The sequence below is a fragment of the Oreochromis aureus genome, linkage group 12, assembly GCF_013358895.1.
Source record: "Oreochromis aureus strain Israel breed Guangdong linkage group 12, ZZ_aureus, whole genome shotgun sequence".
In the NCBI taxonomy this organism is placed as follows: Eukaryota; Metazoa; Chordata; class Actinopteri; order Cichliformes; family Cichlidae; genus Oreochromis; species Oreochromis aureus.
In genome coordinates this window covers 30487721-30510726 of record NC_052953.1, presented here as the reverse complement: position 1 = coordinate 30510726, position 23006 = coordinate 30487721, and the positions used below count along the sequence as shown (strand labels likewise).

Sequence of the window (23006 nt, the reverse complement as noted above, 5' to 3'; positions counted from 1 at the left end):
CAAATCCACCTCTGTTATTAGAAAGGACACATTCACAAATGTAGCAGCTCGTAAACTAAGTAGCAATTTTCCAAAATAATAACCAAAAAAAACAAAACAACCCACCTTCATCTCAGTGTCTCTGAACAAGCACAATTTCTAGTTTACACTGCCTCTACAACTGGGCGAGTCCAGGCCCTCTTCCATATAAATCAATAACAGCACTCAGACAGCCTGTGCCTGAAAATGATTCGCAAAGTTCAACAAATCTAATGTGGGGGAGCTTATTGACACTGTAAGCACCACAAGGTTGCAAACAGTCCGAACATGGTTTCTAGTGTTGTTGCTATTTCAACTCTGACTAGACCACAGAACTACTACAAACCAGGACGCTTCATATGTGCAAGCGTTGGTACGTTTGTACCTGTGTAAACACAACTTTTTCTTTCGCCAAAATAGTCTGCTATTTTCCAACCTTTAACACACAAATTTCAATTCTGGTATTATCACACTCTTATCATCTTATTTAACAGCTTGGGCCTACTTTAAAACAACAAACTGACAAGCCAAATTTAGGCTAACACAAATACACACTTACAATATCAGTTTTCCTTATTATGCAGATGCTTCTCACATCTATTAAAACTGCGACTATGTAAACAGTTTTATTTTCGTAAAAAAACAGTTTCACAAGTTTGTGCATGAGAATATCCTCGAGTAACAGGGCTGAGATGCTAATTACAGGCAGAGATAGTGGAAATGTTTTATCCTCATAGTCTGAACTACTCCAGTCTCATTTTATAAGATTATCAGTGTGTCTTTGCCTACAAACCACATTAAATACACAGTGTGCTTCAATCTGTAGATGAGACTCTTTACCAGAGAACTGAACATTGTTATTCACCTCACTCAGTTCTTCTACCTTCCTCCTCTCCAGCTTCTGCAACAGGATCTTTATCTTATTTACAGTTAATTCAAAACTCAGACACAAGGGGTTTAACTGCCAAACAAAGCTGGGCTACATTTTAAATATATTACAAAATCTTACCAATAACATTTTTAATTAAATCATCAGCCACTCCGCTCTGACTTACTTTTAGGTTGAATGAAGAAGAATGAATACGGCACTTATTGTTTGCTCTTTGTATTGCATAGCAGATCGATACTATTCTGCTCGTCTTTCTGGACACTTAAGCATATATAAACAAGCTTTGCATGAATAATTCAGTAGCAGTAGTATCATCCTGGACTGACTTAGAGCATGTGGTTTAATTGCTGACCTGTCAACAATAAAAGTCTGCTGGATATAGAAACGCACTGAATACTTGTAATGTTTTGCAATAACCTCAGCGTGTAAAACCACCCTTACATTGATCAAAAAGCTTCTGTTTAATATTCATCAGGGTCTGTGCTATGCTATAACTGGTCTTATATGAATACAACATACAGGATGTGGCCCTAAATGTCAGGATTAAATTACATGACTGATCATAAAGTTAAAAGCTGCCCTCCTCAGACATGCGGGGGTTACCATATGGAGGCATTTGTGTACTCCTTATGTATGATTACAAATATAGATTCTCTACATTCACACAGATTTTCTATATATACATATATTTGCATGGCAAAATGATCTCTTTATTATAGGCTGTATGTGGGAGGAGAAGCCTCCGGTCAGAGGTCTGTGCTGAGCTTCTTGTAGCTGCTGTCTAATCTACCATCACCTCCCTTAAACACCATGTGCACAGCTTCACTCCAATGCTGCGTCCTTGAAAGTGCGACTCTTGTAGAATGGAAAGAAGATGGAAAAGAGGCAGAATATAGCAGAGGAGGGACGGGCAGAGGAATTATTCAAACGACGGTTAGATTTGTAGCACCAAAAAGCTCCTCATTAGCATAACTTCAAAACCTCGCTGCTCCAATCTTAATAATACATGCGTTTTGAGCCTCTTCGTGAATCACCTCACACTCTGTAATACTGCTGTTTTTCTATTTGTTATGAGGCAATGGGATGTGGATTGTGTGGAGGAGAAAGGCAGGGAAAAACAAAAAAACCACACTCTTCCTCTACCCTCGTCTCGTGCATCGAGACAGTGGGACATCTTAATCTTTGGTTTATTAAACATGGCCTTGCGTCTTATCAGAGAGACAGACCAGTCATACCAATTAACATTCCAGCACAGGGTTTCTGCAGCAGGAGAACAGGAGGCCAATCTCTCGTCCTTCCTCTCACACACAAATATAAACACACACTTACATAAACAGTATAGAACGAATGCTTGAACACATACAAAGACTGCAAAAAAAGTACATTTAAAACATACGCAGAAATCACAGGGTTCAGCTCACAGAAGAGGGTGATACTTCAGTGTCAAGGCTACCATAACAAGAAACTATAGCAGTGGGCTGTATCAGGAGATGACATGGGCAGAGTAAGGACAAAGATGTTTATTCTGGCCTGGATTCACCGGGTCATTCTGTCCACAAAGTAACAGCAGAAAAGGGAAACACACGGTGCTTAGGACTGCTAGTGATACAGAGACAAATAGTCTGAAGCTTTCAAGCAAAGATATTAAATCTTAGTGCATCACAATTCACATCTAACATTAGCAAGACACATGAGTAACAAGTGATAGCTATGCTAATATCATGTCAATTAAGTTAATCATCTGTACATAAAGTCAAGTGACAAAGACATGAAATAGATCCAGTGACTTGTAGAAGCATGTTTAGTAGAAATAACTTGAACTGATCATTTTCTGCATGATTTCTCTATCATGCTGTTGGTGGAATTTTAGCCTCTATTTTTTGCAACATTGCTTCATTTCATTGAGGTTTGTGGGCTTTCATTTATGCACAACTTTCTTAAGGTCACGCCAGGTCGAGGTCTGGACTTTGACTCTGCCGATTCAACACCTCAGCCAATCTTTCTTTCTGCTGACTTACTCCTGTGCTTGCAAGATCTAGCTTGTGGGCCAAACTTTAGCTGTTGGACAGATGGCCTCGCATTTGACTTTAAGAATACAGAAGAGTTCATGGTTGATTCAATGTCTGTAAGATACCGAGATTCTGTGGCTGCAAAACAAGCCCAAGTCATCATCCCTCCACCACCGTGATGTATGAGATTTTTGTGCTGATTTGCTGTGTTTGGTTTTCTCCAAATCTGAACATCATGGCCAAACAACTCCAATCTGGTCCCCTCCAAATGACACTGAAGTCTTGTGGTTTGTTCAACTTTGCAAACTTAAGCTGTGTTGCCGTGTCTTTTTAGAGCTAACAGGTGTTCTCCTGGCAGGTCTTCCAAAAAAGCTATACTTGGTCAATCTTTTTGTGCTGTCATGAGTTTTAACACTGAAAATCTTATTTGAGGCCTGTAAAGACTGACATGTAGTTGTTTATTTGTTTGGTTTTCTTTGCAGTTTCTTTGCAGAGTTTGACTTTAAGATGAATTTGCTGCGACTTCCACTCGGAAGATTGTGGCACTGTGTGGCATTCTGAATGCTCCAGACCACAAATTCCCAAACATCTGCTTTTATAGAGGTGCACACACTTGCTGCTGATCAATTACTCATGTACATTTGATTATCGGCACCTTAGAGTACTACTCTCTTAATTTCTTTAATTGCCAGTAATTGTCTTTATAATGGTACATGATTCTACTTATTTAGCTGCTACGTTTCCTCAGACGACTATATCAGAATGTCCACATTGAAAGGTACCCTTGCACAGATAAAGAAAGCAGTGTTCATGGATGACTGTGCCAGCGTGTAGGTCAGCCAGCAAGTTGTTCTCATTATAGCAACTCCTTATTAGGTTAAACTGAACCGGAATTATCTTAAACTTAAAGGCCAAAACAATGAGGTGCATGTGTATGATTGCAGTTATTGTATAGTAACAGATTTATTTTAATTCATTTTCATCAGATTGGTTCAAGCATCTGATAAGTTTGCACATTCAATAATTTATATTTGCACCAAAACGACATCCTTAATAAAATAAATCATCATTTAAAAACTGCATTTTGTATTTATTGGGATTATTTTTGTCTAATTTGTTTGCTGATCTGAAACATTTATGTGTAAGAAATGTGCAAAAAACTAAGAAATCAGTAAGGGGGTAAATATTTTTTTCATGGTGCCGTATCTCATGTAACTGACATCCTGAAGTGAGAATACGGTAACTTGACTTTTCCTCAGTGCAGCAGAATAACAACACAGCGAGCCTATTAATTCAGAGTCTCTCCTTTGGCACTTAAGAAGGAAAGGCTTTGGCCAATGTCCTCATATATCATTTTTGTCATTTTTGTTGTAACAGGCAAAATGAAATTGCAGCATTAAAACAGAATTAAGGTCTCCGAAGGGCTGTAGCTATAATAGAGAATTCATATAAAGTGAAGGCTGTGCAGGCAAAAGAGGTCAAAGACTGAATAATGAATCTAATGAATGGCAAATTAAAACGAGGGTTTTTAAACACAATCCTTTGAAATTTAAGATGCTATTGGTGTTGATAATGGACTTATAAGCTACCTTTTCTCTGCTTTCAAGAAGGAAATTTCTATGCAAAGCATAACAACGGACAATATCACCAGATTCTTACCAAAGAGTGCTGAATGTATTTAGAAGAGTGACTAGTAACAAAAAAAGGACCTGAACGCTTTGTATGCTGCCAGTTGGGCCCATTACTGAAACTCTAAACTACACTATATGCGATAATAAAGCACTAAGCTCCACACAAAGCTACTACCAAATCTTTCCCTGACTCCGTCAGTGTGTGAGGCCGTGAGTGTGCAGTACCCATCAGCGAGGCATGAAGGACAACCAGTCGTACACACCACACAGGAGATCCCCGGATTAGTCATGCTCGCCAGCTCTCTGCTGCTGCTACCCTCTAATGCATCAACGCCCCGCATCCAAATACAGTCTCAAACATCACAGCAAGGGCAGCATCACAGTGCTTCTACAACAGCTCTGTCACAGCTTGCGCTCATAGCTAATTATTGTTGCAATAACAGCTATCAACATGTATAAAGCATGTAAGGAGTGCCTGACAGTGTGTGGAAAATGCTTCACGGGGACATGAACATGTAAATTTTTACTAATAGGCATTGCAGTTGAGTTAAGCATTGGAGCATCACAATGGTGATGGTTGTTTACTCCACCTTTTTAAAAGCAAAAATGCAGCTCTGTGGCTGCTCTGCATGGCTGTAGGCTGAGTTTGGCTGAAGTATGATCTGGATATTACTGTTTCTGAGTGTGACTCATAGCTGTACTCTGGGTCTATACCACTACTAATCAACTAAACTGAGAAAACTCTGTGAAGCCTTACACCTTTTAACAGTGCTAACTACTGCAAACTAGTTAGCACCGATGCCTCACAGAAAGAGGATTCTGGCTTCAAATCTCCTGGTCGGCAGTCCTTTCTGGGTGGAGTTTACAAGTTCTCTCTCTGCCTTAGGTTTCCTGCAGAAAATCCCACTTGAACCTGATGCTCGGCACAAATCTTGCATCTAATTTGCAATGTTAAATAATTTGGAACAAATTACTGTACAAATTATGGCCAAATACTTATATTGCCGGAAGGTGTGTAACAAATCTGTTGACTTATTTGTGCTCCACCATTGAGCAGCTCTGCCATTAATACAGTGTTAAGTGAAGTGTGTACTGCTGCCTGCACACAGTGACAGCAGCATGGTTAGTTAGATGAGGAATTGAATTTTAACCAGCTGGAGTCACACAAGAGGAATGCATCAAGACAGCCATAAAACTGCAATAACATGTAGTCAGTCTGCTATTGCTTTGCAATTGACTGCGGTCAAATTGGCAACTGCATGCAATTTGCCACTGCAGAATACAAGCAGCTGGCAACCGCTTGAGTCGAGGCTACTATTGCAAAGAGAGGTGCCATAGATGAGTTGCACTCATCAGTGCAGACTCAAATTGGATGCAGTACAGTAGAAATCTGCGTTTACACATTAGATGGTTTTTTGCAAAGGTCCGCCAATCACGCCACAGCCAGTCCTCCAATCAGGAGTTTGGTGGATGCTGGTTCCCTGGTTTCTCCATGTGTCAAAGTATCCTTAGGCAAGATATTAAACCCCAATGCATCCATTGAAGTTCGAGTGTGTGTGAATGTTAGTTGAAAGTGCTCAGGTATAGTTAAAAGCTTTGTGATTGGATGAATGAGACTTGTAGCAGAAAGTACTTTGAGTGCTCTAAATTGAGTAGAAAGGTGCTATATAAGTACCAGTCCATTTACTATTCACCAATCTGTCTGAGAGTGACTGCAGTCAGTCCGAGTTGGACCGCGAGACAGGTTGCCTCCCATTAGATGACCTGTGCAATCAACTACTCGCAATCAGTCTCTGATAGAAAAAAATAGTGCTATCACTGAGCAGCTACCAGTTTTTGCTAATCGCAAAGAGCTTGTGTTATTTTGACTATAGTGTGATGGAGCCATAAGAGGTGATTATTCTCCATTTCAGATTTCGACATGGACACCAGGAATCCTTCTCCTTCGTTGTAGTTCTTTGAACTATGCTTGAAGGGCACATTGGTAGTTTGTGCACTGTGAGATAAAGTTTCTGAAGAAGAGTAAGAGAGCTTCACACTTACCATCTGAAGTGGAAATTTACTTTGCTGTGACATAAGCAAACACAAGCAGTCTCATAGAAAACACCCAGTGGACTCAAGGTGTTGAAAGGACATGTACGAATGCTAATATTAATATACATCATCTGTTTGTGACACTTACTTTATAGCAGTTTCGTCAGTTTATAAATGAGTTGCCAGCTTCTTAGTTTAATGCTAGGCAGCTGATCACTAGTGAATTTAAAACTGTTAAAAAAAACCTTAAAGAGATGTTATCTCTATTATCAAGAGTTCAAGAAACTACGGCTGGAACATCTGTGAAATCAAAGACACAGACAGCGTTATCAAAAGTACCGTAGAATTAAAAGGCTCATATTGTAAATGCATTGCCATTAGGGAGACATGTTCACTTCATGTATTTTCCCTGAAAACATAAGTGTAGTGTGTTAGCATGCTAACAAATTACAATAAGGTGATAAACATTTTGTTCTAGCATGCAGACATTACGGCATATAATTCAGATGGGTAAAACCATGACGAGAGAAGAAATTTTAACACAGACGGGCTTTATCGTGACCTTTTTGCCAGCAGACTAAAGTTTAAAAAATTTCCATACCAATATCACAGAGGAAAAGCTCTGAGGGAACACTGTCACTTTTCACTGCAACACCGTACAAAAATATGAAGCAAAGACACAAACTAAAGACAGCAGCCCTCCTGGGGTGGCACTATCATTTGTGACCATTTAATAAAACACCCACAATTGTCACCCAAGAAGCAGCCCACTGGAGATAAGTGCATGTTCTCTCTGGACTGCTCTGGAGGATGTAATTATTAGTGAAAGAAGCAGTAAACATATGTCTCAGTGCTATACAAACCGACTAAAATGGAGCAGTTGGTCCCAAGGCATTTCCACAGTGTTATTAATGTGCTGCAGTGACAGAATGGGAATATAATAAATAGCATCAGGTTGAATATGCAGTAGATACACAGAAATTTTGGCTCCAGCTAAACCCCACCACATTCATATTTCGGGATTCTGCAAATATGAGCTCTACACATCATCCATATCTTCAGCACCACACTAATTTTGTTCTGAAGTCAAACATACAATCATCTAAGAAGCCTGAAAACCTCTTTCTTTTTCACCGTCAAGTTCTCTGCCGCAGCTGAAATGTTGGAAATGGCATGTTATGAGTATGGTCAGCCTCATTACTGTGGTAAATGCAGACGCGAAGGCTTTATCATTACAACCTGTAATTTCCTAAAAAGATTGCACATTCAGCTGTGGACTCGAGTTGACTGCATGGCTGAAAACCCATTTCGCGCTCTGTCTCAACCAATTCATGGTGCCAGATCCAGTCATAAAAAGCTCCTCTCACTTGCCGTACATTAACTTATTAAAGTCATCTTTCGTCAGACCATTAATATGCCTCCAGTGCATAAAATGATTAACAGTGGCTTCAGTCTCGTTCTGGCACTGAATGAATCAAAGTGTGCAATAAACATTATTTGAACACTTCCTGAAGCGGAGGGGAGAGGATGTCAAGAAATCATTTCAGTAACAACATGGCCTAAGTGTCACTTGGGCTAGCAGTTCTCTTGAGCAATCGTTCTTATTAATCATGTAAAAAAGAAATCTAATGTGAAAGAAGCACAAATAAACGTGAGAGTGGGTTTCATAAAAAGCACGATTACCTCTAATAAATACTCCTCTATCTCAATTCTTTGGAAAACTGACCATACTTGGGAATACTGGCCTATGGGCCAGCAGTTGCTCTTCCTTCAGATAAAAACAAAACACCAGATTCTCAAAGGTGTCAGTGTGAAAGAGACAGGGAGAGAGAGAGAGCGAGCACAAGTGAGAAAGCTGTTGAGTTCAGGCTGTGGGCCTGTTGGCCCTTAGAGATGGGCTGTGTGACTGCTGGCTGATGCTGTCTTATTAAAAGTCCTCCTCTGCACATTCAACAGCACTGTCAAAAAAAGAAACTTCAAAACTTTGTTGAAACAGTTGCTGAATTGCAGGACAGAGCTGAGCCAACTTATAATGTCTGCCATAAGCATGGATTTTAAGCTCAATACATAGCTCCGCCAGATACTACTAAAGGAGAAGGCACTCTTTGACTCTGCACTGATTGGACAGGTATTTGTGAGGCTTATTCTCTTTCCCAGCCACCTATTTTTAGTTACTATGCTGTACTAGTATACATAAAGCTAACCAAGCAGTATACAAGCAATTTAAATCATCACAAAGTAAACAATATATGCATTAAGCCATAGTCACACAGGCCTAAAGACTCATCAGACACCATCTGGTAACCACAGGTTAAGAGGGAAAAATCTGGAATTCCCAACTCATCGACCAGCAGTTGCTGACTGAAATGAGTCTCAAAGAGAAAAGCAACTCAGGGTTTAGTATCTTGGCCAAGGAGACTGGAGATTGAACTACCAACCATCTGACTAGTAAATGACCTGCTCTACATCCTGAGTGACAGCCACCCTCAAGACGAATGACTTTGTTTCTCAGCTGTTCTTGAGTTTCTTTAGTTTGTGGCATGATGTGATGCTTTTTGAGAGCTTTTAACCTACGTCACCTCGTCAGACAGATTCAATTTAAGTGATTCATCGATTCAACGTGTCTGACAGTAATCAGGCCCGAGTGTGGCCCTTTTACTGTCCTGTGTGTAACTGAGATTTCCCCAAAAAATGTGATTATCAATTCTGTTGATTTGTGATTTAGCAGGGATTTCAACTGTTGCACTTTGTAGTAGAAACATTGACATGGTCATACATATTCAGGGATACAATGATTTTGTTTTCAACATTTTCAATTAATCCTGGAGTCCTACATATAGAAATAACTAAATTCCCAAAGCTCAAGATCCAATGAAGTTGCCCGTTTATTTGGCCCATAGTCAGACCTCTTCAAATATTTAGTTACCAAGTAGATGTTTCAAAGAAAATGAGAAACACCTGAGAAGGTGATAAATGACTAAAACACTCTAAACACTCTAATCAGTTAATTACTAATCTCAACAACCTATTTCCATGTAACTGTCCATTCTCGATGTGTAATGTACCAAAAATTTGTCACATCCCGAGGTGTCCATGGGAACGCGACAGGTAACCATTCCGTGTTCCTATGATATGTGCCGGACTGTGGATGAAATCCAGTAGAATGACGTTCCTGGTGGTAACACACATTCCAGCCGTGTATTCCAGCCCTAACCCTAACCTTAATCCTAACTCTAACCACAACCTTAAGCGATTCATGATGAGAACGTAAAATAAATGTACATGTGTAGATTGAGTCCAAACGGTTCTCATGTTTCCTCCTTTTTCCGAACGCTCAACATAGGAACGTGTTGGATTACCGACGATTTGTCACATAGCGTATATGTTACGCTTTGGTAGTGAAACGTGTGTAAAACTTTCATGAAGAGGCAGTGCTACATGAAAAAGTAGCATCTACCTGCTTGTGATACAACAACATTTGTAGAGTTGCAGAGACTCTACAGACCGTAAATGAAAATGCTCCTCAGCCTTTTCCAAACCACAAATTAAAAAAATTCCACATTACGAGATTATCATTACAAAATTAACATTACCGCATTATCATTACATTATTATAGTCCCACTTTTCTGCCATACACCAAAGTTCAAATCACTGAGCTCAGGTCTGGACAAGTCAATTAGTCCACACAAGCCATACACGAACAGTGACAGGGTACCGTAATTGGCCCCATGCCAGCAGATTAATATGTGGTCCTTTACTACTAAAATGGCCTTTCTTAGTGAAGCTCCAGAGAATTAATTAAACCGATGCCATTTTGAGGAGCCAAGGACTTCAGGATAAAATGACCTTGATATGAAAATGGGTCTTACAGACAGATAACTACACTGTCCTTATGTCAGTCCACTTAACCTTCTCAGCCCTGCATTTATTCAGCAAGTGTTACATGGTGAACCTGTTGTACGCTGACATCCTCTGCAGGTATGGCAAAGGCTGAGGTGAACATTATTTATAACTGAAGACCAAATGCTTTAGTTTTACTGAGAAAGGTCACACTGAACTTGTTATTTACAAAGAAAAATCTCACTGCATCAGTTTTTATCCCGCGGCCGTCACGCAAGCTTTCCATAAACACAAATGAGAAGTTTTGTGTCGGCTGCCAGTAACAAACAAGAATAAGAGATTAAACGGCACAAGGTGCACTCGATTATTTTAGTTGCTATGCAACTATAAAAAAGAAGTGCATGAACTGCAGGGTGCTTAAGGAGCAACTGAGTGTGTGTCCCTGATTTGACCTCTTTTGAAGCCAATCTGCGATAAACAGTGGGTCCACAGATGGTCACTTATTACCACCTGCATGAATAATAAAGGAAAGGTTTTTAGCACTTAAAGAGAGGGACAAAAATGAAACATTAAATCAGAAAAATAAACACTTTGCCCCTCTGTAGGAATTCTAAAAAGATATGATACTGAGGTATCATTGAGTGGTTCTCTCCCAGCAGTCTGTTCCTGCCTCTCAGAGGAATAGTAGAAAAGGTACCAATTGAGGCAGAACCATAGCCCCAGGGGGCGGTGGAGGTGGCTTAAAATCCCCTGCCAGTGCTTTCAATACCGGATGCCGGAGCCTAGTTGTCTTCACGATTTTGCGTAATTTTGTTTTTGGTTAGTCTTTATATCTTCTTCTTGTCAGGTCTTAAAGCTGGTCTCTTATCTGAAGCCAGGATAAAACTCCTAGTTGAGGTGGGCAAACAGAGCTCCGGTGATGTACTGCTCCCCCAAGAACAGCCAGTGCAATAGCTCAATCCCATTAAAAAAGAAGTACAAGATCAAGACAGAAACAAAACATGACCTGGACTTGGGATATACTTGGTATTCATTCAAACTACACAAATGACCCATTTCAGCTGCCAGAAGCAAGATTAACCACAGTATCAAAATGAAACAACAGACGGTTGCTACTCAGTGTTCGAGTAAATCAGCGACTAAACAGAGTCCTCTTTTCAGAGTTAGCAAAGAAAGTCTGACCAATTTTTTTCTCTTCACTTCTTTTTTGGGGGGATCTTAACTTCCACAAATAGGTTCAAGTTCAGTTTACAGCTCCTAGGAAACCAACACCAAGGCCTTAATTGTTTGTCAACTGCCAACAAGGCATTACTGTATCTATCTGAAACAAGAACATCAGTACGTTAGAAGACTCAAAAAAAGGCTGTCAAAGGGAGTACTCGTTGTATTTTCCTAGGATCTATTCAAGAAAGCTAACTAAGATATACGTAAGAGGAGAAAGTTTGTCTTTTCCTGTATAAAAGTGCAGCCCTACAGACCTGGCAGACAAAAGAAGTGTCAGCAACTTGGATGACCCAAACTTTAAATTAGCTACATAAACTGCTTTTGATTCTGTAGATGCACTTTAACACTGTCTCATAACATGTGCTGCACCTGTTGAAACCTCTGACAACAACATATATTACAACCGGATTGCCAATAGCATGAACTCACCTTTGGCTGTGGAGATAGACCCATACAAATATCAGAGCAGGCTGACATTTATCAGAGCAGAGTCACAACTCTTGGGCTGCTGTACCTGAAAAACAGATTAAAGACATTTAAGAATTGAGGACTAGACAAAGAGGATGAATTTACAAGAATAAATCCAAAAATATGGTTTCACCTAAATGGGGACAGATAGCATCTATATATAAACCCATAAAGAGTATGGGTTTGTTTACATGCAAAGACTTCTTCTTAATATCTTAGCTATTGTGGTTGGCAGGCCACAGTTACTGCAGAGAATATTTCATGACTTAAGTTACTGCAAGAACTAGAACAAGGAATTACTGTACAGTCAAGAAAAGGGATATCTATCATTCTATCATCTATCATATAGAGATTGTACAGTGATGTGTAAAAGTCCTCACATGACTCTATGCACTCAAAGACAGACGGTAAACTCTACAAAGGCAGATGTTTTGAACGTTTGTAGTCTAGAGCATTCAGGCGTGTGTTAACACCAAGCCAAAGAGAGATGCCAAAGACATCAGCAATGATCTGAGAGAAGCAATTATTGCTGTCCATCAATCTAGAAAGTGACATGACGCCAATTCCAAACATTTTGAAGTCCACCATTCTACAGCAAGAAATTTATTCACAAGTGCAAATATGGCTGGTTTGGAAGAGTTGCCAAGAGAGAACCTATTCGCTCTAAAGCAAACATGGCAGCACAGCTTAATTCTGTAAACCTGCACCTAAACAAACCATCCGACTTCTGGAACACAGTCCGTTGGACAGACAAGACCACAGTAGAGACTGGGTCTTACAACAGGACAATGATGCATAAATGAATAACCACAAACCTCAATGAAGTGAGTTGGTGCTGTAAAGAAGAGTGGGCTAAAATTGCTTCACAATGATGTAATCAAGACTGATAAAGTCATACTACTTCAGGTTATTGTTTCTAAAGGTAGAACCGGAAAACTGAATCATGGAGTGCACTTAGTTCTTCCTGTGAGCTTTCTTTTTCCCATGGCAGAATTGGTCACCTCAGATTGGACCTTCACAGATATCTGTATCTGCATTTCCATAGTTGCATCAGAAGAACTTTCCCATTGGCTAATATAATGATATGAGAACAACGTGTCATGGCATTTGGTTGGGCTCCACTCAATGATCAATGTGCAACTGTAGTTCTCTGTGCATTTTTATCAACCAAGTCATAATAAGGTTTTTGCCTTATGCATCAAAAGGGTGAAATACTGCTCACTTGCATTTTTCATTTACATGCAGTCCTGAATGTAGCCTGACACATAATCATTTTTTGTATGTACCTCCCAATGCTGCAATATTTCATTTCAAAGTGACACCCCACCCAAATCTCACATCTGTTGGCTCATATCCAGAAGCTGCTGATTAAAGTCCTTCTAGTCAGTTTCCCTGGTCAGATATGCAACAGTAATAACATCAACATGTCTCCTAGTGGTGCAAAGAAAAGAGACAGAATGTCAGTGTTGATCTGCAGGTATCAGATTTAAAATATTCAATCAATAATGCCTGCCACTCTCCCACTAGTCTCAACAGGAAGGCTGCTGAAGCACCTTTGTGTTAGAAGCACACAGTGGGTATAAGGGGGAGACAGACAGCGGCATGGAGTGGTGAGGCTCATGTCTGTTTGGTCAGAGGGGTCAGACCGTGACAAGATGCTGACACAGAGGAGGATACAGCTGGGAACCCGACATACCTCTCCATCCTTCCCCTTCTAGTCTCCTCTCACTCTGAGCTCTTTAATTCGCTCAGCCTTCCACTCCTGTGTAGATTACTGTAATGTTACAGTAAATTAGCCAGCGTGCTTCTGCTCTTCTCATTTAGATCCTGTCTTTGAACTTCTACAAAGTCATAATAAACAATCCCGCTTTCTTTTTTTTTTTTGGTGCACTGCAGAGAAACAGAGGCACATCCAAACATTAAACATTTTCAGCAAATAGCACAAACCTGTCTTGTTGAGACTGTGACGACATTTACAATTCCTGTGAGGGCTGCAAAGGAGAACTGACAGGAGCGCTTGCAAGCGGCGGCCTCATTCACTGGTACTGCTCGTTCTGCAGGATCTTTTATGTGACACCATTACAGCTGGAGATTTTTTTTTTCTTTATTTTGTTTTGGGCTTTTTTTAAACAAAGGGGATGATTCACTACTTTATGAAAAGAACAGAAAAAATGTTCAACAGAGCAGGAAAATAAAGACTTAAACTTCCTTTTCAAAAGCCCCGAGGGGCAGATTAGCTAGAAACAACGGCATCACGGAAAATGGATCCAACAATCAGCAGCAGCACTGGGCTGAGTCATAATTTATTACTCGTGCACGCTGCACGGTAGCGTCTGTTAGTGTGAGTCTCAACACTGGGCATCACACTCAAAATAGATTCAAGAAACTGGAGCTGGGAGACTGATCACATTACAGCATTGTTGGGCTTCTACGACAGCACATGACATCTTTGACAGTATCTGGGTGGTGTTGTTTCTTTTTATTGTTGGTGGAATAGTGTCTGGTGCTCGTGTATCATTGGCCTGGAATCATTGCCTTTGCAAAGCAACAGCTTGCTATTTAAAAAAAGGCTGTCATCTTTAACCACATGAATAAAGCAAGGTCCCTGTAGTACTCGGGTTTTAATGATCAAAAAAATACATATGCACGGGGCCTTTGACTTGTGATAACAATAGGGACTGTAGTTCTATTTCAGTGAATTAAAGTGGTCAACAAAACTCAACCCTGCCTGCTGTTTTTTTTCTCATGTCACTCTCTCTCCTCTCTCTTTCTCACACTTCTCACACACAGAACACACACTGTAGTCACACAAGTGCAGGTTCTATAAATAGCAGGAAAAAGTAGGCGAGCGGGGGCTGGGAGTGGCTTTTACTGGGAATATGATCGATTAAAAAGCAATTTGCTCCTCCGCTTGGCCCCTTCACTCCTAAATGACAACCCCCACCCCCTCCCCCCTCCATATGATGCTGTCTTTCCATCCCCACCCCACGCGCACAACCTCTACTCCCAAGCCTAAGCCTCGGTCACAGTCTGATGGGCACCATGAAAGCGACCAGCTAGAAACATCTGAACAGTCCCTGCTGGTCTCAGTGAAAGTTGAAACTTTGTTCTAACATACAGAATATTTGAGCAAACTTAAACACAGGCAGGAGGACACACTAAAGGACACTTCACTCCATAATCCATTTCACAAAATCCCTCTTTTGGTCCTGAGGTGCTATTTTTGCATATCGATTACTCCAGTCTGCACCGATCAGGAATAACATTATGACCACGTGCATAATATTATGATGGTTCCCCTTTTGCCTCCTAAACAGCCCTCACACATCGAGGCATGGACCCCACTAGACCACTGAAGGTGTGCTGTGGTATCTGGCACCACCATCTGGAAACAGATACTTTAAGTCTGAAAGTTCAGGGGTTGGACCTCCATGAATAGGACTTGTTTGTCCAGCACATACCACAGATGGTTGATTGGATTGAGATCTGAGGAATTTGGAGGCCAAACATGTCAAGCTTTTTGTCATGCTCTGCAAAATGGCTGTGAATGGTCTACAACAACACTAAGATACGTGGGACGAGTCAAAGTGATATCCACATGGAAGGCAGGATCCCAAGTTTCTCAGCTGCCCAAAGCATCACACTCCCTTCTTTCTACAGTGCAGTCTGGTGCCAGGTATTCTCCAGGTAAGCAAGGCACCCAGCGATCCGTGTCATTTAAAAGGAAATGTGATTCATCAGAACAGGCCACCTTCTCCCTTTGCTCGGTGGTCCAATTCTGAGGCTCACGTGCCCATTGTTCGCGCCTTTGGCAGTATATACGGTTCGAGATGGGCACTCTGACTCGTCCGAGGTTATGCAGCCCCACACACAACAACCTGCGATGTCCTTTGTATTCTGAGACCCTTCTATCAGAACCAGTTCATCTCTTGGATTGGATTGTACAGGCCACTCCCCTCATGCATCATGACCCTGTCGCCTGTCCACTGATCCTTCCATGCTTGTGACAGCACCCACCTCTCAGCAGAGCTGCCGTGTTAGCTAGCTGCACATGTCTACTGGTTGACAGATGTAGCAAAGAGAAAATATCTCCTACATATAAATCTTCACATTGAGATTTGTAGATTTTTGAAAGTAACCAGTTCATAATTTTTGCAAAGAGGAAATGCTGCAGAATGTTTTTGGATGCTCTTTATTTTCTGGCACCAGAAGGCAATCGAGAAACATGAACGGTTCACACCAAACCAAGTTAATTACTCTGTTTCAGGGTTCTCCTTCAGGTGCACTGCACTAACACCTGCTATGCTACAACATGCAGTTTATTAGATTGACTGGTGTAAAAGTAGATCTCCTTATGTTAGACTGTGTCTATCCTCAGAATTAGAAACTAATATTACTTTAATAGATTCTTCTTGGGAGTGGACCAGCTCTCTCGAGAAATCATTTCACTCTTAAAATTACTTCTGAATAGGTTTCCAATCATTTGTTAAATGATTTTAAAAAAAAGTTTTTTAGATTTCTAAAATTTAAAATGTGCTGCTTGTCAGTTTCGTGTGACTGTAAACCAAACAAACTTTGACCCTCTGAAATATTATGATGTAATTTTACAGTTCTAGGCTCTTTTGCTATCTTCTTACATTTTACAGTTTAAATTATGTATCAGCTCATTGTTGCGGAATAATCATTAAAAATTATGGTCTAAAGAGGCTGTACAGTATAGAGTCTGTAATACAATCCCTGGCTTCCACAAATACTATGTGTATGAGATCACCTGTTGGAAATAGAGGCAGGGGTGAAGATAAAATGGAAGAAGGGCATAGAGGAGAACAGGCTATTGTGGAGTCTGGCTGGTTGTGAGGAGACTGTGTGGCCAGCTTTGGGGAACTGATCCATTGGTTATCTTGCTGTCAATATCAACAGAATACTTCAAAGTGAAAGAATTATTTAAATAAATCTTAACAAACCTTTTAAACTATGTGTTCTGTACACACTGTACCACTTCATCAGGTACATCTGTTCAAAAGCTCTTTAACACAAATATGCGATCAGCCAATTATATGATAGAAATTGATTGCATTTAGGCCTGCAGATGGTCAATAAAACCTACTGAAGTGCAAAGTAGGCATTAAAATGGGGAAGAAAGGTGATTTAAGTAACCTTGAATGCAGCATGGTTGTTGGAGCCAGACTGGTCTGAGTATTTCAGAAACAGCTGATCTGCTGGGATTTTCTCACACAGTCATCTCTGGGGTTTACAGAGGTCTGAAAAAGCAAAAACATCCAGTGAGCGTCAGTTCTCTGGGAGAAAATGTCTTGTTGATGCCAGAGTACAGAGACGAATGACCAGGCAGCTTCAAGCTGATAAGAAGAAAACAGTAACTCAAATAACCTCTCCAATCAAGGTATGCAGAAGAACATCTGGAGATGGACTGCAGCAGTATTCATGTCAGTCAAGAATAGAAAGCTGAGGGTAAAATTCAAATTGGCTCACCAAAATTGAACAATAGAAGATTGTTGGCTGGTCTGATGATTCTCAATTCCTGTTCTTAGGGTCTCATCAAAGCATGGCTCCAGCCTGCATTGTACCAAGGGTTCAGGCTGCTGGTAGTGGTGTAATATTTTAGGGGGGACATTTTCTTGAAAGACTTTGTGCCCTTTAATACCAACTAAGGATCATTTGAATCCCACAGCCTACCTGAGTATTGCTGCTGGCCATGTCCTTCTTTTTATGACCACAGTATTTCCATGTTCTGATATCTGCTTCCAGCAGGATAATGCACCATGCAACAAAGCGCTAATCATCTCAAACTGCTATCTTGAACATGATGATGAGTTATCTGTAATGAAATAGGCTTCACGGTCACTTGATCTCAGTCTAATAGTGCACCTTTGGGATTTCTGGAACAGGAGGTCATGGATGTGCAGCTGACAAAACTGCAGTAACTGTGTGATGCTATCGTTGTTATGGATCAAGGTCTCGAAGTAATGTTTACAGCACCTTGCTGAATCTATTTAATGAAGATTTAAGGCACCTTTGAAGGCAAAACTGGGACAACCCTGGTACTAGAAAGGTGGACCTAATAAAGTGACCAGTGAGTGTGTGTATTAAGCAACAGCACAGGTGGAGATTAAACACGGCTAAAAACACACAGTGAATAACACTAACAAGCATTTTCTTGAAATGCGGCTTCATCAGATAAAGAGTGGTCAATTCTGAACTGTAAATATAAACCATAAACAAGCCAACAACCTCCTAAACAGACCATGAATGTGGTACACAGGGAGATAAGAGTCGTCACATCTTTGATTTCTCAATATGATACAGGCTTCAAAGCTGCAGCTCATCCACTTTTCTGGCCTTTCAGAAAAACTTCCACAGATTATCCTCACTGTCTGCCACTCTTGGCCACTGCAGGGCTTTGCTTCATGCTTAGGGAAGGTTAGCCGAGGCTGACAGATGACGTAATCTAACATGGAAGTCATTAGGAGAGAGGTCTGGCTTCTTTATCAATGGCAGTCCACACACACACACACACACACACACTGGGAGGGGTGGGGAGTTAAGAGGAGTGATTCTGTCCAGACTGCTCATGCTCCCACATGCAGTGTTAGGAAGCCTAATGAATAAATCCATGCCAAAGTCGTAAACATTGCTCATTTTTTATGATAAGGTATCATTTATCATTTTAGCATGTGCTACTCTTCACTAACCTCCTTCAGTTCTGTGGAAGTAAAACAGTAGTTTGACAGGTTGGGAAAATATTTGTTTCCCCCTGGTGTTTAGTCTTTAAGCTGAGCTAAGCTAATGCTTTCTAGCCCCACAGGTCGTAAACAGATGGATGAATGATAATCTCATTCAAGTGTATGAGTTAAACTCTTCACTGTTTCTATAGACTAACAAATGAGGAAGCCTTATTCCATCACTTATGTAATGGGTGCTGGACTATAATGCCCCAAACAGTAGCCTTTAACTGATGTCTTCTGTTACTGAATCAGTGACCTTGGATGGTTTACCATAGGTCACATGACTTCAGTGCTAATGGGATGAAGACATATAGATGGGGAGCTGCAGTGGTCTTAATAGATTTCAACAGGGGGAAACAACTAGAATGTAAAGGATCTTTGCAGGTGGGGGGAAGGGAGTAAATCCATCAGACCCACTTGTATTTTAACCCATTCTGACTCTGACTGTTATTCATATGCATGCTAATAATAAGGAACAGTTTCTAAAGCCCAGGTAGAATAGATTTTTCTCCAAAATTATTCAGCTGAGGCACAATGAAAAACTCGTAAAACTGCCTCAAAGGCTGAATTCAATGGTTTTGAAGTGAAAAAGTTTCAGTCGTGACTCCCATCACTGGAAAAATGACTCTCTGTAGACTACAGATTCTTAAATTACGGAACAAATTCAATACAGGTACTTTTGACTTTATGACCTCTTGTCTCCCGCTCCATCTTCACACATAAAATGTTCTTTAATCTTCACCACATGGATTAATAAAAAGCAATTTGCTTCTGTTGCAGAAAATCCTTAAAATACTCATTTCAATTTTCTGTTCTTAAAATTAACTTCTTACGTAATGGCCTGATTTTGAGGTCTCACAAATCCCACTGTCAATGTAAAAATAATGCCTCTTCTTTTTTTTTTCCAGTCGGTCTAACAGCAACTAAAGAAAATTACACCCTGGCCCCATAAGTGTTAAACCTCGCATCCAAACAGTTTGTAAAACGGATACTGCCAGAGACAACTGTGCACTTGATATGATTTTAAAACCAACATTCCCTTGTTATGGCTTATGGATTGGCCATTCTCAACACTCCCTTACACAAACACACACATGCACAGCTTTCTCTGGCACGAGTAACGTGTCAAACAATAGTTGCCAAGTCTGCTGCCTGCAACAAAAGATGGAAAGAATTAGAGAAATGGAAATGGTGATTCAACACTGGTATGAAAACTGGAGCACAGTGTGCTACGAAAGAGTAAAAATCCATTCACACAGACTTAATTCGCCATTGAATCTCATCACCGCCCCGACCCCCCTATCTGCAGCACTCACAAATGTTAAACATTATCCACTGTATTATCCCAAAGTTTTTACACACACATATACACACTTTTTTCTTCGCTGACTGCCTTCATATATTTACGATTTGGTATTTAAACGCAAGGTCATCCCTACTAATTGGAATTTGTCCTAAAGGCTGCAGCCAGACATATATAATATCAACAAAAGATTATAACCCAGAACAAAAATCATCATTCCCTCTTGACCTCGCTTGAAAAATCTATACTCTGCTCACAATAGCAGACACATTGCACCAAAAAAACCCAATAAAAAAAGTGCAAGCTGATATCGTGTCCTGCAAATTCAGTGCATTTTGTTCCATTTATATCCTCCTCTCTACACCACACCTTTTCTTTAACATCCAACAAAGTTACACTTTACTGACTTCTCCCAAAGGAAAGTGCAAGTGCAGAACTTTCTGACATCAAGCCCTCAGCCATATAGCTGACTCTGGAAACCATCCAGCAGCTGTAAATACCTGTACAGAAACAGCAGCAGGCACTGCACCCCTACAGAGATTGGTATTCAGAACGGCGTCTTCCAAAGATGAAGCTGTTTAAAGAGTCCAAACTAGTACAAAAATGTAAACAAACCACGTTGGGCAAACTCATGTTAGATTAGGTCTGTGGTGCAGCAGTTAGGTAAACTGGCAAAAGCTGCTCTGCAAATCGAATGATAAAGTATATAACACACACATATATATATTATATATATCTTTTGTTTTTTTAAGTAGTCTTTGTAGTAGAGGACAAGGCGAAGGCTGTCAGGATGTAAACACAAAGAGAAAAGAGCGAAGCAGCAGAAAGACGGCAGAGTGACAGGAATCGGGCCCAGCAGCTCAAAGTTAGCTGTGAAATTTTATCCTTTCAGGACCGACTTCCTTTGCGGCAAAGCAGCCCGAACCGGACTGTAACATATGACAGAAGATGCCTTGCAAGGGTTGTCAAACTCTTGATGAACTCATAGGACGTTTCTCAAGTAATGAGCCTCAGAATGGCCAGAACACACCAGCACACACATGCAAACAGACCAAGACCCTGTTATTTTGTTCAGCCTAACATCCCTCCTCCACAGCAACACAGAGCTACCCTTGCCTGTTTGCAAACAGAGAAATATATCTTGTTGATGTTATATCACCCACACAAACTCCGACCAGTTTTAAATGGCTTTTGCAGGCTACCACAAGAGCGAATCTGAGAGATGGAAACATGAATCGCAGAAGACAAAGATAGAAACTACCAACAGTGAGGGGGAGAGCAGAGAACGACGGTATGAAATAAAGATACAGAGAGGATGAAGGAAGTGTTGATGGGGATTTAGGGAGTAGCAGTGGACTTCAGCATCTTGTGGTAGTCCCTCACGAGGGAGTTTTGTGGCAGGCTGGCTGACTGCGCTGCTGTCAAACAGCATCAATGCTCTCCTCTCTGGAAACAAGAGTTGTGGTTGTTTATCCATCCAAATCCACCAAGACTGCACACTTGCTATCCACCCAAATAAAGCTCACGTTTGACAAAATCTGTTGTACTGTTAAATATTCAAAACTACTGTATCCCTGACATCAGGAGAGCCAGCTGACTGCACAGATAATGTATTTAAGGCTAAGCCACATCAGCTCTAAAAGTGTAAAGTTAAACCCACAGCCACAAATCTGCACTACTGACTTACGGGAGAAGAGAGGAATGGAAAGTGCAACACAGAGGACGCTATCATAGGTTTTTAGCTGTGGTCCATCATACAATTTGATTTAATCCTTCTGTGTCCAAGGATAACTGCTTATCTTAATCCTGAGAACAAAATGTCAGAGGGAAAATGGCCCAGTGAAGAAAACAGGATAGACTAGAAACACCATGGTTTTGGCTGTTGTATAATTTAGATACATAGTGCACTTTCTTGGAGTACACTATGTGCATTACTATTGCTGAAAATGAAAATTACAAGATTGTGAAGGCAACTGTCATGCTTGCTAATATTTCCATCTTGACTAAACATCTAATACTGAATTCTTCTACAATGAAAATGTCTTCACCATGCATTACAATAACCCTGCAATTCACATGCCTGACCTACTGCTGTTATTTTAAGGTCTAACTTCTCCATCTTATCCATTTCAGGGTGACGTGGGAGGGCCGGAACCTATCCCAGCTGTCATGGGGCAAGAGGCAGAGTACACCCTGGACAGGTGATCAGACTGTCTCAGAGCCAATGAGGACAGACAACCATTCACACTCACATTTACACCTACAGCCAATTTAGAATCAGCAATTAACCTAACTTAAATAACTAACTGTATGTCTTTGGACTGTGAGAGAGAACCCATGCTGAAAATCCAAATTCCATGCACGACTTAAAGCCAGGACCTTAAGCAGATAATTTCTATTTAAGGAAAACTGGTTCATGGTTCCTTTCTTTACACTATCTTGCCAAGATGGCAACCATGTAGCATGGGAAATATACATTCTGCAGCTTTCTGACCACTGTCAATACACAGTGCAGTATGCATTTTTTCATTTAACAATGCAATTAAAAGCAAGTCTAAAGCTGAGTTCAAAAAGGGGCTCCCCGTTGCACATCACTTTGAACCACTTCGTTGGTCACTATTGGACATCCAGGTTTCGGCTGAGAAGTCATTCCTCTAATGTATTTACCAGAATCCTGTGCCTCCTCATTGGGTGTCATCTCAATTGTTTATCACATTGTTGAGAAAAAGTTTAAGTCAGAACCCTCCCACTTCACAATGCCATCATTTTTTCCACTCAAATATCACTGACTTTCTGTGGTCTCGGGTCACCATATCACCTTGAATAGCTTCCTGTGTGGCTTAAGT

General features: G+C 40.6%; 1 protein-coding gene across 1 annotated transcript in view; it reads right to left on the bottom strand.

The window, feature by feature from the left end:
- arvcfb (ARVCF delta catenin family member b) overlaps positions 1-23006 on the bottom strand; it is a 248251-nt gene that overhangs the window by 182014 nt on the left and 43231 nt on the right. Inside the window, exon 2 of the mRNA XM_039620658.1 lies at positions 12076-12160. The gene's annotated coding sequence lies outside the window, so the exon portion shown is untranslated. The remainder of the gene's footprint in view (positions 1-12075; positions 12161-23006) is intronic.